Source organism: Zea mays, chromosome 1, assembly GCF_902167145.1.
Source record: "Zea mays cultivar B73 chromosome 1, Zm-B73-REFERENCE-NAM-5.0, whole genome shotgun sequence".
In the NCBI taxonomy this organism is placed as follows: Eukaryota; Viridiplantae; Streptophyta; class Magnoliopsida; order Poales; family Poaceae; genus Zea; species Zea mays.
This window is the reverse complement of record NC_050096.1, coordinates 237096488-237103439: the sequence shown is the minus strand read 5'-3', so window position 1 is coordinate 237103439 and position 6952 is coordinate 237096488. Positions and strand designations below refer to the sequence as shown.

The window sequence follows — 6952 nt, the reverse complement described above, 5'->3', positions numbered from 1 at the left end:
ACGGGAGAAAAAGAAGGTTTTTTTGCGATGGTAGTAGGGGCGGTGACAAGTGAAATATCATTAGTACGGACTCGGTTTTTAAAATCTAGCCCCTCCACTCGCACGCGGCGCTGAGAACTGAAGATTATACTCTAAATAGAAAATAGCTCAAATCCAGCCAAATGAGTAAAACTTGGAGAATATAAACTTACAGTAGTTCACACTTTAGATAAGTTCTAAACACCCCTATAAGTCTATTTGATCTATCTAGAGAGGTTGGAAAGCTCAAGATTAGAGTTTCACTCTTTTAGAGCTAAGTTGAGCAAAAATCAGAATATTAGTTAGAGAATTCAAAACAGCCAAAATTCATAACTTAGACTAGTTGGCATGTCTCTATGTATAAGTCATAGGAACACCCTCATGTACAACCAAATCAACTTGAAGAAAATATGCCAAAGTTTGTAAAAGTCGCCTATAGAGGGGTGAATAGAAGAAACATGAAACTTATCACCAATTACAACAACTAGAACCCCAGTTAGGCGTTAGAACGAGAATTAGAACAATCGGAGTGAGGGAGAGATGTTCTTCTTGCTTAGAGTTGCTCAATTGATTGTGGAATTACTTTGGGAGCAACTCAGATGATATAGAATCAAACACCAACAAGAGAACTAAGAGAGAAGGGAGAGGAAGAAACAAATCACAATACAGTGTCAACACAAAGAATACGGGCGATTTGTTTCCCGAGGTTCAGTTTTGTAAAACCTACTACCTGTTGAAGAGTCCACTAATGACGGATCTCTTTTCCCCTTTTTCCCTCTCTCAAACGGTCACTTAGACCGGTTGAGTGTTTCTTCTTGATGTCAAAGGACACTAAGTCCCACAAGGATCACCACAAAATTTGGTGTCTCTTGCTAGTTTTACAAAGTGTGAGAATGGGGATGGGAACGAGATTGAAACCCAAGAACACAAGAACCAAATGCAACAAGCTCAAATGAAACACTCCACAAGGCACTACCATTTCTCTAGCCCAATCTTGGTGAATTTGGCACTTGGGAGGAATTGGGAGGCTTGGAGTTGTTGCAAGTATTAAATACAAGTTTGTTGAAGCTCTTGTGTGTCTTGAATGTTGGTGGAGGGGGTATTTATGGCCCCAACCACTTCATAGGGCCATTGTGAAAAAGCAACCAAATCTGCACTTTACCATCCACCTACAGTGTCGGTCCAGTGCATCACCGGGCCGCATGATAGCTGTTGTAGTAGGTTACTGTTCTAACTATTCAGTTGCATAGTAACTGGTCTGGTGGCACTTTGGACCTGCCAGGTCAGCAAATGATCGTTGAAATCGGAAGAGAGTCATTGGATGCTGAAGGTATGGTATGCCACCAGACCGGTCCGGTCCTCCGCTGCTCAGATGTCCATTTGCAGTCCTCTCTGCATAAACGGTCCGGTGCGCCACCAGATCGGTCTAGATAGCCAACTGCCATTTGACAAGTTTTAGCCTTCTCTACGTAAGAGGTCCAGTGCACACCGGACCAGTCCGATGCTCCCAGACTCGGACCGTTTTTTAACAAACTTGTCTATTTTTTCTTCAATTTGATTTGGCTAAATTTGAGGGCGTTCCTAAGACTTAGATAAACATATCTAGCGGTAATCTAACTAGTGTAAGTTAGGGAACTTGGATAATCCCGATTTCTCTAACTCATATTCTTGTTTCTGCTCAATCTAGCTCCAAAATAGTGTTTTGTTGAATCTGATTTTTTTCAACCCTTCTAGATGTGTCAATTAGGTTCCTAGGAGTAATTAGAACTTATCCAAAGTATAGAACTATTGCTAGTTCATATATTTCAAGTTTTACCTCTATTTGGTCCGGTTTGAGCTATTTCGGACTTAGAAACTCTGAAGTCAATCTTATGAACATGTGAATCAAAGACTTAGCAAACTAGTTAGCCCATATGAGCGTGATGGTCATCAAGCACCAAAATCAATATAAGAAATGGTTTAAGGCCATTTCCCTTTCAATATCCTCCTTTTTGATAATTGATGCCAACACAACCAAAGCAAATAAGAAATTTCATAATTCAAACTAGTTTGCAAACTTAAGCATATGAATGCTCATATTTAATATCCAAATTTAAGGTGATTAAATTTTAGATAATAAGAGAGAAGGTCTAATTATTATTTTTCTATGGCTCTTTATTTACTTAAGCATATGAATGCTCATATTTAAGGTGATTAAATTAATTTATGAAATACAAATAAGCTATACATATCATGCTGACCTTTTATGTGATGCATTTTATTGAAAGTTTGAAGATCAAAACTTTACTGGAGTTCAAATTCAAACCCGCAAATAGAAAATATAAGATAAAAAGAAAAGAAGAAAACACAAAGAAAACACAAACCTGATCTGGTCCTGTTTTCCCCTCAGCCAGCCCAGCTCCTCACCTCACCCTCTCGGCCCGGTTCAAGAATTTCCCACGCTCGGTCCAACTTACCTCGCCCACCCAACTCCACTTCCTCGCACACCGCCCCACCCATTGCCTAATTGGTCGCACTTGCCAACAGGTGGGCCCCGGCTGTAGCCTCTCCACCTTGCGCGCTGACGTCAGCCGTTGGGCCCCACAAGCTGGCTTCATACCTGTAACAAACCCCACTGAAATCGCGGATTCAGATTGTTGCTTGCTGTTCTACCAGGGCGGATTTCCATGGGCGCCATGGGATCCTGGGGCGTAAAAGCTGACTTGCCCACCCCCACACCTTTGTTCTTTTGTCATCGAATATACGAGCCTCGACGTCGCCAAGGGAGAGCTGGGGTGAGCGCAGGGAGGAACTGAGCGTCGTCGTGAGCAGAGAGAAGTGGAGGGAACCGACCGTCGTGGTGATTGGGCCATCGGCATAGCTGAATCCATGGAGATCGGTTTGGGCGCTTCGCCGAGTCTCCCCGAGTCTTTAGGAGGGTCCTCGAGGTCTTCGCAAACGACAGGATACACCGGGGTTGTTCTTCTGTCGCAGTGGCGATCTTCACTGTGGATCGGATGCAAGGCTACGCCATCGTTGGTAACAACTTCGTAACTCGAATCACTGTATCCTTCTGGTTGGGTAGCACCTCTCGGTCCGTGAGATGGTGCTCTAGGGAGCCAGGGAGGGGATTGACCCTCGGCCCAGCTAGCTCACCGTCGGGTGGGCAGGCGTCAGGGCCCTGTTCTGGTCAGGAGCAACAGGATGACCCCAGATCGAAGGATCTAGATCGGGTGGCGGTGCTTAGATCGTGGGGTACCGCTTGGGGAATTCGATCATGGCCAAGGTTCGGTAATTCAATGGCTCAAACTCACCCCGTTAAGTCAGCCGAGCAACTTTTTGAAATAGCCCATGTGACCTTCACTAATCAACCCGCAGTCCTAGAGCCGTAATAGGACATCTAATTTAAGCCCCCGAAATTCGCATTTTAGGCTCTGGAATTCATGGAAATAGTGACTACAGCCCAGCCTCCTGGTTTAATCATAAGTTAATCCGAAAATTGAATATTAGGTATAAAAATAAACCTAAGATTTTAAGAAATTCATAATTTTATCATATTAACTCTGATTTGGTCTGTTCAACTTGCACTAGTTTCATAATAAAATTTGGACATATTAAGTATTTATATAGTCAAGCATTTATTATCTTATGAATATAGTAGGTTAATCTTGCTAAACAAAATAATGGGTTGGTAGTTATAATTTGAATAAAAGGGTAATCTCTAAGATGATCTTTAATGCACATCTCACCTTGTTTATTAAGTCAACATATAATCATAGTTTTATTAATTAACCATGTAAATTCTTGAAAGAAAATTATGCATCTTCAACCGTAGCTCCGATTTTAGTGCTTCTCGAACCTACGATCTCATAGCGACACGTAGAACATTATTATGCAATGTGTTATCATGTTTGGTGTGATGTTAATGTCTCCCATGCAATGTTTTTTGTATTGTTACGAGTAGACGGGCAAGTGATTGAGGAGCCCGGAGCACAGAAGGTTGAAGACTCTAAGCAGGAGCTCACTGAAGGCAAGTTGTGTCGTTGATCACTCTTCTTTACCCAATAATGTTCTTGTTAACCACTATGGTATGCTCAGGCTAATTTTATGGGACCTAATAGGTTATCCTAGTTTGGTTTACTTCACACCTTGCTTACCACTAAACTATTGGGTAGTATCTGCTATTGCTCTATGTGGTTTTGGGTGTTAAGATACATATGATTTATGATCAGGCTTTATTATCGTTACTCGATTATTTATTGTTCGTGATAATATTATTATGTTAATTGGAACATGGAGATTAACTTGAGATAACCGTACTACCACAAGGGTGGAATGGGACACCCTTGGCTGAGTAATTAGGAAAGCTAGGGGAGGACTACCTTACCCGAAAGGGGCAAGGACGATAGAGGAGTTGCCGGTGTAGGGAGGTACTTAGGTCGACCATGATGCAATGGCTTTTTGGACGAGGGATTGCCATATCGCTCTTCTCATGAAATCGTAGTGGGTTTTCTGAAGCTAGTGGAACTTTATAAAGGCCTCGTAATGGATCCCTAGCCATTCACCTCGGGAGTGTCTAAGGGCCTTGCAAACCCTGGCTAGATGGGATACACGACTTGTGGGTAAAGGGTACAACCTCTGCAGAGTGTAAAATTGGTATATCAGCCATGCTTACGATCAAGAGCGACTCAGGACTCTCGCATGATTAACTTATGGAATTGAAAGGGAAATGTGCCCTTGGGCCATTTCTAAGTATTTTGGTGATTGAGTGCCAACACAAGTGCTTAAATGTGAATCTATGCCCATGGATGGACAAAGTGCAAATCAAGAGCAAAGGTATGTTTCTAAGTCTTAGTACATTGGTTTTGTGTACTAATATACTTGTCTAAGTATTAGAAACAGAAAGAAGAAGAAAAGAGAAAAGTTGGATGTGTACAGCCAAAAGGCTGTTTCGGTCTGGGGCACCGGACTGTCCGGTGGTGCACCGGACAGTGTCCGGTGCGCCAGGCTGACTCGAGCGAAGTGGCCGCTCTCGGGAATTCGGCGACGGCGTACGGCTATAATTCACCGGACTGTCCGGTGTGCACCGGACTGTCCGGTGAGCCAACGGTCGGCCGGGCCAACGGTCGGCCGCGCGATCTGCGCGGGACACGTGGCCGGGCCAACGGTCGGAAGGGGGCACCGGACTGTCCGGTGCGCCAACGGCTCCAAATCTGCCAACGGTCGGCTTCGCCATTTAAGGAAAGAAATCTGGCACCGGACAGTGTCCGGTGTGCACCGGACTGTCCGGTGCGCCAGACGACAGAAGGCAAGGATGGCCTTCTAAATTTGCTCTCAACGGCTCCTAGCTGCCTTGGGGCTATAAATGGGACCCCTAGGCGCATGGAGGAGAACACCAAGCAACCTTAGAGCATTCTTGATCATCCACACTCAGTCTTTGCGCATTCATTTGTCATTTGCAGTGATTCGAGCTCTGTTCTAGTGAGAACTTTGAGATAGTCTTTTGAGCTCGATTCTTGGCCGTGTGTGTGCGCATATTGCTGGGGATTTGTGTGTGTTGCTTCCCTCCCTTACTCCGTATTTCTTTGTGAATCTCAAGTGTAAGGGCGAGAGACTCCAAGTTGTGGAGATTCCTCGCAAAACGGGATATTGAAAGGAAAAACATAACACTGTGGTATTCAAGTTGATCATTGGATCACTTGAGAGGAGTTGAGTGCAACTCTCGTCCGTTGGGACGCCACAACGTGGAGTAGGCAAGTTTTGTACTTGGCCGAACCACGGGATAAACCACTGTGTCTTCTCTGTGTTGATCTTTTGTGGTATTGTGTTCTGTTGAGACTCATCTCTAGCCACTTGGCGATTATTGTGCTAACACTTAACAAGTTTTTGTGGCTATAAGTTTAAGTTTCCCAGGATCACCTATTCACCCCCCCTCTAGGTGCTCTCAATTGGTATCAGAGCCGTTCTCTTCAAGAAGGGACTAATCGCCCGAAGAGATGGATCCTAAGGGGAAGGGAATCGTGATCAACGACAAGGAGAAGGAGTCCTTCGTCAACGAGCCGAAGGATGACAAGCCTACTGACTCGGGGTCGGGCCACAAGCGTAAAGATGGGAAGAAGAAGAAGACAAGGCGTATCAAGGAGATCGTCTACTACGACGATAGCGATGAGTCGACTTCTTCCCAAAAGGACGACGACAACGACTACAGGAAGACGGTCAATTCGAACTTTTCATTTGATTATTCTCGTATTCCACATAGTTCGAATTCGCATTTGCTTTCCATTCCTCTTGGCAAACCTCCACACTTCGATGGGGAAGACTACGGATTTTGGAGTCAAAAATGCGTAGTCACTTATTCTCTCTCCATCCAAGCATGTGGGAGATTGTAGAGAATGGAATGAAATTTGATAGCTCGGATAGCCCTATGCTTATAAATGAACAAATCCATAGAAATGCACAAGCTACTACTGTTCTATTAGCATCTTTGTGCAGGGAAGAGTACAATAAGGTGAGCGGCCTGGACAACGCCAAGCAGATATGGGACACCCTCAAGATCTCTCACGAAGGGAACGACATCACCATGCTCACTAAAATGGAGTTGGTGGAGGGCGAGCTTGGACGATTCGCAATGATAAGGGGAGAGGAGCCAACCCAAACTTACAACCGGCTCAAGACCCTTATCAACAAAATAAGGAGCTACGGAAGCACGCGATGGACGGACCACGACGTCGTCCGCCTAATGCTAAGGTCCTTTACCGTTCTTGATCCTCATCTCGTAAACAATATTCGTGAGAATCCCAGGTACACGATGATGACGCCCGAGGAGGTACTCGGAAAATTCGTAAGCGGGCGGATGATGATCAAGGAGGCGAGATACGTCGACGACGCTCTAAACGGTCCAATCAATGAGCCTCAACCTCTTGCTCTCAAGGCAACAAGAAGCAAGGAAATGCTA

General features: G+C 44.6%; 1 long non-coding RNA gene across 1 annotated transcript; it reads left to right on the top strand.

Annotated features, from left to right (window-relative positions):
* Window positions 1-2293: 2293 nt before the first annotated feature.
* LOC109943753 (uncharacterized) lies at window positions 2294-4244 on the top strand. The gene is made up of 2 exons (XR_002266832.3): window positions 2294-3036; window positions 3962-4244. It is a non-coding gene; the product is annotated as an uncharacterized lncRNA (long non-coding RNA).
* The last annotated feature ends 2708 nt before the right edge of the window (window positions 4245-6952 follow it).